Source organism: Canis lupus, chromosome 14, assembly GCF_011100685.1.
Source record: "Canis lupus familiaris isolate Mischka breed German Shepherd chromosome 14, alternate assembly UU_Cfam_GSD_1.0, whole genome shotgun sequence".
Taxonomy (NCBI): domain Eukaryota; kingdom Metazoa; phylum Chordata; class Mammalia; order Carnivora; family Canidae; genus Canis; species Canis lupus.
Genome location: NC_049235.1, coordinates 19,588,835 through 19,600,030, shown reverse-complemented (window position 1 = coordinate 19,600,030; position 11,196 = coordinate 19,588,835). Strand labels below are relative to the sequence as shown.

Sequence of the window (11,196 nt, the reverse complement as noted above, 5' to 3'; positions counted from 1 at the left end):
CCTGGTGGTTTATGTTCTGACCTGTAACACTGTGGGTAGGTAGCTATTATACTGCTGATACTAATATGTAGCAACATCTTCAGGCTCCAGATTGATGGTGAGGGTGAACTCTGTCCCAGACCCACTGCCACTGAACCTCAATGGGACCCCAATTTGCAACTTGGATGCTTCATAGATCAGGCACTTAGGAGCATTCCCTCGTTTCTGCTGATAACCAGATTAACCAACTGTTACAGTTCTGACTCGCCTGGCAGGTGATGGTGACTCTATCTCCTGGAGACACAGACAGTGAGGTTGTGGACTGGGTCATCTGGATTTTAGAGCTGGCTCCTGAGACTGGAAACATAGAAATAAATATCTGCACTATGAATCATGTTATAAGAGGCATTCCCTGAAGGACCAGGTAATACTGACCACACTGGCTGAATAAATTCCCAGGCTTCTCCTTCCCTTTTTTTTTTTTTTAAATAATAAATAAATAAATAAATTTATTTATTTATTTATTTATTTTGGTGTTCAATTTGCCAACATACAGAATAACACCCACTGCTCATCCCGTCAAGTGTCCCCCTCAGTGCCCGTCACCCATTCACCCCCACCCCCCACCCACCTCCCCTTCCACCACCCCTAGTTCGTTTCCCAGAGTTAGGAGTCTTCCATGTTCCTTCTCCCTTTCTGATATTTCCCACACATTTCTTCTCCCTTCCCTTCTATTCCCTTTTACTATTATTTATATTCCCCAAATGAATGAGACCATATAATGTTTGTCCTCCAATTGACTTATTTCACTCAGCATAATACCCTCTAGTTCCATCCACGTTGAAGCAAATGGTGGGTATTTGTCATTTCTAATGGCTAAGTAATAGTCCATTGTATACATAAACCACATCTTCTTTATCCATTCATCTTTCGATGGACACCGAGGCTCCTTCCACAGTGTGGCTATTGTGGACATTGCTGCTAGAAACATCAGGGTGCAGGTGTCCGGCATTTCATTGCATCTGCATCTTTGGGGTAAATGCCCAGCAGTGCAATTGCTGGGTCGTAGGGCAAGTCTATTTTTAACTCTTTGAGGAACCTCCACACAGTTTTCCAGAGTGGCTGCACCATTTCACATTCCCACCAACAGTGTAAGAGGGTTCCCTTTTCTCCGCATCCTCTCCAACATTTGCAGGAGCCTTGTTAATTTTCCCCATTCTCACTGGTGTGAGGCAATATCTCATTGTGGTTTTGATTTGTATTTCCCTGATAGCAAGTGATTCAGAGCATTTTCTCATGTGCGTGTTGGCCATGTCTATGTCTTCCTCTGTGAGATTTCTGTTCATGTCTTTTGCCCATTTCATGATTGGATTGTTTGTTTCTTTGGTGTTGAGTTTAATAAGTTCTTGATAGATCTTGGAAACTAGCCCGTTATCTGATACGTCATTTGCAAATATCTTCTCCCATTCTTGACTTCAACTCTCTAATGGCTTCTCACTTAAAGTGGGTAAAAACTGAAGCCTTTCAATGTTCCACATGGCTCCACAGGGCATCTAGTCCTTCTCTATATCTTTGTATTCATTTCCTACTTCAACTTTCTCCATGCTACAGCCACTGACTCACCACCATTCTTCGTTAAACCCAAGGCTGCTACAAGGACTTAGAGGTTTCCCTACTTCTTATCCCCTTTATTCTATTTTATATGTCTTCAAAGTTCATATCACTGTCTGGTGTACTATCTACTTTATGGTCTTTTTATTTTATGTCTCCTCTCCTATAATTTAAGTTCCATGAAAACAAGAAACTTTGTATTTTATTTATTGCTGTATCCTCAACACCTAAAACTGTGTCTAGCACACAGTAAGCACTGAATAAGTATTTATTGAATAATTTAATAAGTGGTTGATAAAACAGCCAAAGGAAGAGTGAATAATTGACACAGAATCAAAATTTTAAAAATAATCTAAATAGATTGGAATTACACTTATCAAATTTTTATGAATATTGTAAAGACATGGATTTCGAAGAAAAAGATCAATTGTATAAGATAGGGAGGTATTTCTTCCCATATAAAGCAAACCAGCATATTATAATTGATCAAATATTCAATATCTATTAACCTGGATGACATAAACATTGAGTAGGGTATAAGTAGTAGGATATAAGATAAAGGAGTAGGGTATAAGATAAAGCTAAGTTATGACACCTACACATAGGCCATATTTTTTTTCTTTGGGTGGACTAATAAAATCATAGCTAAATCCTCTAATCTCACCATGGGTCTAATTTACACTGAAATGAAGTACCAATTTAATTGTCTTTGTAAAAATTAACTGTCCTTAGTTTCCTAAGGGCATCTAATCATTTTTTGTTAACTGTTCTCCATGTCTCTCCTTTTGAAGTATTAGCCACATACTTGCATTTTATTGATATTTTTAATTGCAAATATAATAAATCTAGAGAAAGTGCATAAATATAAATATGGAGCTTAACAGGTTATTGAAGACAAGCCCTGATGTATATCCCTAATATCCTTTTTCCTTCCTGTGTCTACTCTTAGTCTTCCAGGCCTTTATTTAAGTCTTTTTTTTTTTTCCTTTATGTTAGTGTGTGTTACCTTTCTTCATCAGGATTTCCTCAAAATTGGTCCCTTCTAGGGAAAGAGATACATGCTCTTTTAAGGAAGGATCAAAGTTTCAGTTTCTTTCCCTCAAATACTCTCTCCAGGGCCCTGGACATTGAAAGAGCTCAATAAATGTGTTTTGAATACAGGGACAAATGGAGTTGTATTAACAGACAGTAAGGACACAGGGATACTGAGCCCCTGCACACTCCCAAAACAATGAAGTGGAATCATTGCATGTATTGAAACAGATGCAGGCAGATTGTATGATGATCAACTTTCCCTTCCTTATTTTTTAATGTTTAATTTAAGAATGGAACATTTGATATTGAAATGTTAGATTTTATGAAGATGTAATCATTAAAATGAACAAGTTAATGAGGCAGAGAAAGAATGAGACAAGAACAAGGCTTTCACAGCATCTTTGCATCAACAGCCAGGCCATGATGGGAAATGTTCCTACACCTCGAGAGACAAGGAATGCAATCAAGCGCCAAATCTTAAATGGCTGCAGTCTAATGTGATAATTAAAAGAACAACATAGGCTACTTCTTTTTTATTCTTCCCTTTCTGAGTTGCCCATTCGGATCATACTATCACTTAGCTCTGTAAAAAGAGGAAACAAATAGCCAGTCCTCAGCCATGACAAGAGAACAATATCCCCAACATCTCCATGGAGTAAAACATCTTTCTAATGTAACGCTGTACTACTGCTTTACATGCAGAGAAGGAGAAAATAATCCAAAAATGCTCATTACCTTGCTGCATAAAGTTAATATTGGAATTTGATGGATTTTATTCCAAAGGAGAAATAGAATAGTGCAAAAAATTTTTATAGTATATTTCCAGTCCTAAATTCCTCATGTCTGTAAAGTGTTCTCTTCTGAAGACTTCATGCCCAATATCTATGCATATTTTATGAATGAATACTGTTGGCAATCATAAAACAGTGGTTCCTTGGTTGAAGATCTCAAATTATTAGAAGATGGAAGAAAATATAGCCATATCCTGTATTCTACAAAGTAGAAAGTCCTAGTCACCAATAAAAAAGATTTACAATTACTTTTAATGCCTGGGCTTCTGAATGAAGTTTTAAGAAAAATCAAAAGCTACTATAAAATGTAAAATGTAGGACAGGTAGCAACTATTTTAAATCACATAAATAAAAATATAAGGATTTGTCATTATGCAATAATATCCCTAGCAATTGTTTTGTGACCCAGAATTTCATCATCAAATTCATAAGATCAAGGCAAACCTCCCATTCTCATTTGATTTTGTACTATTTGTCTTTCAGTTCACATGGCTCTTTTTACTTTCTAAAGTCCTCTACCTAAAAAACAAAACAAAACAAAACCCAGAGGCATTTAGAAAGTTTATTAATCTATCAAGTTATTATTCAATTTTAAGTGAAAATAAGATAGAAACCAAGAGGATACAAAATTAAGGATACAAAAGAAACACAGCCCAAAAAAGAGGATTAATAAGAAAAATAAATTTAGATCTGATTACAAATTAAAGAGCAATCCAAATGTTTACTGATGTGAATTTTAAGATGTTTATTTAGTATTTTTGCCATGAGAAATACTGAGTGTCCGACCTTATGCTAGGAGCTGAAGATACCAGGTCACATTCAAGCACGGTTTGAAACTTAGTGTCTTAAAACAATTATCATTCCCTCCTTCTCCAAGAGTTATCAGGATGGCTGGGTGATTTTGCTAATCAGTGGTACTCCATTATGTCAGCTTCAAGTCCCTGGGTTGATTTTGCTGATTTGGGAAAGACCTCTCTGGAACCTTGGATGGGACAACTGAGTTCACTTGGCTCTGCTTCATGTGGTCTCTTATGGTATAGCAGGCTAGCCTGTTTTTATTCTCATCATGAAGGCAGGAGAAAAAGCCAAAGTGTTCATGACCTCTTGGGACTGGGCTTAGAGCTGGCATTCTACACATTTACCTCTTCCACATTCTATTGGAAAAACGGGTCAAAAGAGCAGTCAAGTCAAGTCAAAAGGTAGAGAAAACAACTCTACCATCTGAAGGGAGTAACTGTAAAACCACATTAAAAAAAATGTGCACAGAAGAGTGAAAAACTGAGGCCCCAGATAATGGTTTTATCTGGGGACAGGAAGAAGTATAAAGGAAGTAGAATTTGGCTTCAAACCAACTCAAACAAGACAACACAGTTTGCCAAATGAGAAAGGTACAGGATGCAGAGCACATAGAAATCTTCCCTGACATTCAGAGAACAATGTCTTTAGTATCATAAGGAGAAGCTTTAACTCAGATGGGGCACTTAAGAAGGTAGGTAGTGCTAAATCCTAGTGTTAAGCTCTACCTTTAGAGTTTTGAATGACCAACATGGCGCTGAGCTTATTGATAAGAGAGTGGAGTTGGCAGTTCCCAATAAACTATGTGTTTTTTTTTTTCAGTAAAGTTTTGACTTACTTGGTGGTCCTGGACACCTAGAGTTGATATCTTCTAGAAAACTCAATAATTTCAAAACCATATTTTTAATTGGACTCTAATCAGTTCTTACTTCCCTTCTGACAAAATCTCCTTGGTTTCCTCTGCTATGTATACAATGATTTGTTGTTGTGTTCTCAGCATAGGTGCATCTGGCTGAGATCAAATATTCAAAAGCAAAAAGAAATGAGAGCCAGACTTAGCCATTCTCCTCTGATTACATTATGACTCAGGAGGACACCCACCAGTAGTTTTATTCATTATTGGATATTAAAATCAAAGGCCTTTAATATGCAGCAACAGAGTTGTCCAAATTGAAGCCCATCTGTGCATCCTTGTAGAAGTTTTCATAGCATAATACATAGGCAATTTTAATAAACCTATTCCTTTTTTCTTCCCCAAAGGACTGACTAAAACTTCAGCATTATCTTGATGCCTCTTGGAGCATTACTAGCTGTCTTCTCAATTTAAATCTTTCAAAACTGGATTGGGCCGACCATGGAGGATGCAGTCATCAATGGTAAAAAGCCACCTGTGGCTCTAATATAGCCCAGAGTGTCTATCTCTTGGACACAGATCCTTTCTCTACCTCTTCCTTGGCTCAACAGATTTCTGATAGCTCCATCAGCCTTCATATCTTTTGGATGAAAAACTGAGTAAAATTCTAGTAATTGTGGTCTCAGAAAAGCTGTCTTTTAAATCAATCTCTCCTTCTCTTATAATAAGTATTAGTGAAAGGAAATTCAGAAATGGGAAACATAATCTGAGTGGACTTTCAATGTGTTGTTCAAAAAAAACTTTAGGGGCAACAAAACTCTACTACTATACTTGCACTTCAACTGCTTTTAATTGTAAGATTCAGAGAGCTGTTAAATTCCTTCTTCTACCTCTTTACCAAATTCCTTTCAGTATTATGACCTACCTCAAACACCAGAATCTTCTTCCTGACATTTTTTCATGGTGGAGAAGAGGAACCAACAAGTCATAATAGAAAATGGGTTTCAGAAGAATCAGGTTTGAGTCTGAGAAGTTACTTAAACCTCTCTAAGCCTTTTTTTCTTTGTATTCAAATGAAGTTTAAAATTATATCTATTAAAAAAATTATATCCATTACATAGAGTAAAATAAGATAGGACAGGTCCCATTTCCCCACTAAACATTCACTACAAGTGAGGAATGATTACTATTACTATTAGAATAGAGAAACAACTCACTCAATCTTCAACTCTGTCTTAAAAACAGAATGTGACACTAGCTAGAAGCAGCACTTACTATAGCTCTTACTTTAGTCAAACTCTGTTACAAGAACTTTCTATATAATTTTTTTTTTATTCATAGAGATGCAGAGAGAGAGAGGCAGAGACACAGGCAGAGGGAGAAGCAGGCTCCATGTAGAGAGCCTGACGTGGGACTCTATCCAGGGTCTCCAGATCACACCCAGGGCTTCAGGCGGCGCTAAACCGCTGCGCCACCGGGGCTGCCCAAGAACTGTCTGTATATTAAGTCATTTACTACAACGTTACAAAGGAAATACTGTCATTATTCCCATTTTACTCAATAAGGAAAACTATGGCACAAGAGATTATACAGTGAAGCTGAGGCCACAAGACTAGGCAGTTGCAGGGTAAGGATTCTAACCCAGGCAGTCTGGTTCTGGAGTTCATATTTTCAACCATGATATTATGTGGCTTTTGGAGAGAAAATGTGTCAGGGAGGGAGAATGCTATAGCTATTATACATTTCTCCAGCGGTTACAGAGCTCTAATTAGGCATATGACTTGTTGACTGAGTTGGATATTTCAAAATACTTTCCCTTCCTCCTTTAGAATATAAAACCCTCAGGGGCAGAGACAATGCACATTGTTTTCCTTGTGTTTGTAGTACAATGTCCTGTACACTGCAGGTCCTCAGCAGGTCTTATTGTCTGGCTCTCTCTGTCTTTCATTTCCCCACAGGGCCTCTAGGAAATGTAAGTAAGTGGGTCCTGGGACCTGAGAGTTAAAGATACCCTGAGGTTTGGCCTCCTCCACCCCCTTGCAAAATTCTCATTAACACTTCTCAGGCAGCTAAGCACTTGTCCATGTAAATGAACCCCAGCATTCTGGAGAATAGCACTCATTCCTAGAGACTTCTGAAATGATGGTGTTCACAGCTGCCAGCCTCCTGCTCCGTAGAAGTCCCAGCACTGCTGAGAGCTCCACTTGCCACAGTCAGTAGGTTCCTTGGACTGAGGCTCAGATGCCTCTGAAAGTTGATGGGTAAGAACCAACCCAAAGGGAAGCCAAAGGGAATGCAGAGGGAAAAGAGTGGGATATTTTCCATTTGAAAATTTTTAGAAATGGGATCCCTGGGTGGCGCAGCGGTTTGGCGCCTGCCTTTGGCCCAGGGCGCGATCCTGGAGACCCGGGATCGAATCCCATGTCAGGCTCCCAGTGCATGGAGCCTGCTTCTCCCTCTGCCTGTGTCTGCCTCTCTCTCTCTCTCTGTGACTATCATAAATAAATAAAAATTAAAAAAAAAAAACTTTCTTAAAAAAAAAAGAAAATTTTTAGAAATGTTTTAAAATTATACTTTGTAGGCAAGTAAAATCCTTAGGAGCAGTGTAGGAAGCTGCAAAAGGTATATTAGTTTAATAGTTAAAGGGTTTAATCTGAAAACAAATCCCTTGTCATTTATTATCCCAATAGTTCTACATGAAATAAAATTAATTTAATATATAAATAGTCATATCTTTCTTAGTTTGGACTTCACTATAACACATAACATGTTTAAAGTGCAATATATTCTTGATCACTTAGGCGACCATCCTGGTATTTATGGCCTGTTTGGGCTGTCCTGTTTAGCAGTCAGGGGAATATGGGTTCAAATCCAAGTTCCACTTCTTATTAGGTATGTGACACTGCAGAGATTACTTAGCTTTCTATTTATATCAGTTTTTTTAATCTTTATAAAAATAAGTACAGTGATATATCTCTACTTCTCAGCATTATTTCAAGCATTCACTCAGAAATGACATATAATCATCCAATACCTAAAAGTTGTTCAATTAATGAATATTATCATATTGACTGATATTTAGGTTCTGGTCATTCACTAGAATATAAATCCCATGAAGATAGAGGTTTTGTTTCATTGACTGACACATCGGAATTTAGAATATATAAGTGGTTCAAAAAAATGATGGGAAAAAGATTATGAAAAAGAGGGAGCACAATTCCAGTGGCAAGAACTTCATATGCAAACAAGTCCCGGAAGAGTAGGAGAGAGTGGTGGAAAAGAAAACGAGGTTTTGACTTGAATAGGATAAGTACAGGGCTGGGGTCTCTCATGAGTTTCTCATCAAGGAAACAATATGTTAAAATCAAGGGTTTGAAATAACTTGAGAAAATTTGAGCTTTACAGCAGATTTGTAGTGAGGACTGGATCCTATTCTATATTAGCAGAAGAGATGCAAAGCTTCCATGTAGAGTTATAAATTAGTGTCAACCTACACCTAGTTTCTAGTTCACATCATATGTTATTCTTATCTTGTATCTCTTTTTCCTTTTTTTTTCCTCACTCTTTCTTTCTGGTTTTCTTTTGCATTTCTTATCGATCCAGTGTGTATAAATTATCAGGCCTTATCCTCCTGTAGGGATGGTGATCCATTTTGTCTAGTTAAACGGTAATGTCAGAAACCTCTGGGTTTGAGTGAAGTGGCTCAGTCTCCTGCTATGTGGAGATTTTAGTTTAATGAGTCAGTAGGAAGAGAAAACTTGCTATAATGCAATTCTTCTTTCTTCTTCCTATGACCTTTGGAAGATTTTCAAACAGAAGATAGTTTGGAATAGAATGTGGACATCTCAACAATGCAAGATTCATTCTCCCAAAGGAAATGCATACATTCTCCAATAATTTTAAAAGATATTTCTACACATCTGTCTCATCTCATTCTTGCAATACAAAGATTGGCACATCTGGTTTTTAATGAAAGATTATTTTTAACATAGAATTTTTATAAACCAAAAAGACTGTGGTTCTGTGGCTCTGTGGTCAAATATTATTGAAAATTAGCAATAACTCTATGAGGAAATAACACATCTGTCCCATTTAGAGAGGGTCTGGAGTTTTCCCAATAAACTGAGCCTAAATCAAAGCCTGATCTATTAATTAATGGAAGTGAACTGAATCTTCAAGTTAACGCAGCTGTCCTGATGCCATGAGAATCTCTTCATCTAGTGCTTCAGGAAACCACCATATCCTTATTCTTACCCATTCTGATGAATATTCACATTCATTCTTCACTCTAGTCTGGAACCCGAGGGGAAAGAGAGCCAAGAAGATCTGGGCCTTATCTTCTGATGATATCACAAACCTAACATACAATCAGTAATTAGAGAAGCTCTAAGAGAGAATTACCAGACACTAAAGGGTGAAACAATCCTATAGAGAATTTTGTAGGCTAAGCAGTAGAAGTATTTATGGACAAAGTCAGGACTTGCTGATGGCTAGGAGTGAGAAGACAAAGGGAAAGCAGCTACACAATCCCAGGAGCAAGAATCCCACAAGGAAATAAGTTCCACAACTGTAGGGGAGAGTGCTGTAAAACATCACCAAAGGACAGTTTTGACTTGAAAATAAGCATGGTACTGTGGTCTCTTAGGGGTTTTTCATCAAGGGAATAAATGTTAAAAGCATTCTTTATTTAGCAAATAGAAACTGAGCACCCCTCTGGACACGTCATTTTGCCTGGTGCTGTGAGGAAAGGTGAGTTAGCTAAACTCTTTGATCTAGAAAAGCTTAGAATTTATCACAGCCTATTCAAGAAGTTTTGCTTTCTAAAGAGGTATTTGAATAGATATGTATTTTAAATGACCACTTCAGCAAGGTTTGGGAGAAAGTTTTATTATTAAATTAAATGTAACCCCTCTTAAAGCCTGCATTAAAAATTCTTCTCCACTTTTGGTTCAAGTCCACTTAAAAGTCAATTGCAGCACTGATTGGCACAAAAATATCTGTGGTTCTGAAAAATGTCTCCAAAGACTGGCATTTAATTCTGTCCATTCTCAGAGTTCGTGATATGAATTCTATGGGTAGATAGAATTTCTGGATTTAGATCCTCTTAACCTGATAGCTATCTTTTTTTTAAAGGGACTTCAAGATGCTCATTCTGATTCTGGCTATGACCTGCCAGGATCTCTTACCCAAAGCAGATACTAACATCTGTTGTTTTCACTTGGGATACCTCACATTGCACAAGTCATATTACTTGTCAATTTTGGACAAGTGACTCACTGTGTTTATCTTTCTTCTAGCTTCTGAAGTTATGTTGCTGATACTGAAATGTCAGTTCCTTGACCTTTGGATGCAGAGAGGAGCCCCAGAGGATATTCCCAGCATTTGAAAGCAAGTTGTAAGAATTTGGTACTGGAAAGAAATATTACTTGCAGTTTAATAGTCTTTCAGATTAGTACAGTTCTGTTTTAAAACAGCACTCTGTTCTCAGAGGTTTGGTTGAGAAAAATTAAAGTGCATTGTATATTAATGTAATTATTCCCTAGAATTATTGGATTTTCAGGGATAAGAGGTTTGAAAATGAGTTATTTTCTTTGGAATCACATATTTTTGGACTCCTGGTATACATACTTGAGAAAGTGCCCTTAGAAGTGTTCTTTAATGATACAAAGAAGCCTGTTTTCTCAAGAATGCCTAGGACTCTGGACAATATTATGCTAGTAACATCTTGATGAATAGGGAAACATTTTTACATCCCACAAACTTGAACTAATTAAAACGAACATGGGTAAAAGGCAAATGCAATTTTAAATAGTGATTAGCAAAATTTATTTTCCAGGGTGAAAAATGAATATGGTCAAGGAAATGAGGCTTATCAGGTCTTTCCACTTGCCTCACAAATCTTCTATGAATTAATAATCACTGACATTTTTATGAAACAATGTCATTCTCAGCACAAGTCTCTGCTTTGTGCATTATGACCACCTTTATAAAGGCTTACCTCAAAGTGAGAGGAATTAAAAAAGAGTATTCACAGCACTCTTCAATTACTAGGGAAGCAGCAAAGGGAAATGAAGGCCCAACTTACTTTGCCCTAAAGAATTCTGGCAATTGACATAAAAGTAATATGAGTAC

General features: G+C 37.2%; 1 long non-coding RNA gene across 1 annotated transcript; it reads right to left on the bottom strand.

The window, feature by feature from the left end:
- Window positions 1–246: 246 nt before the first annotated feature.
- On the bottom strand, window positions 247–10,467 carry LOC119867229. Its single transcript, XR_005369170.1, has 3 exons — window positions 10,342–10,467; window positions 9,319–9,421; window positions 247–336 (listed from the first exon to the last, which is right to left on the bottom strand). It is a non-coding gene; the product is annotated as an uncharacterized LOC119867229 (long non-coding RNA).
- Between the last annotated feature and the right edge of the window lie 729 nt (window positions 10,468–11,196).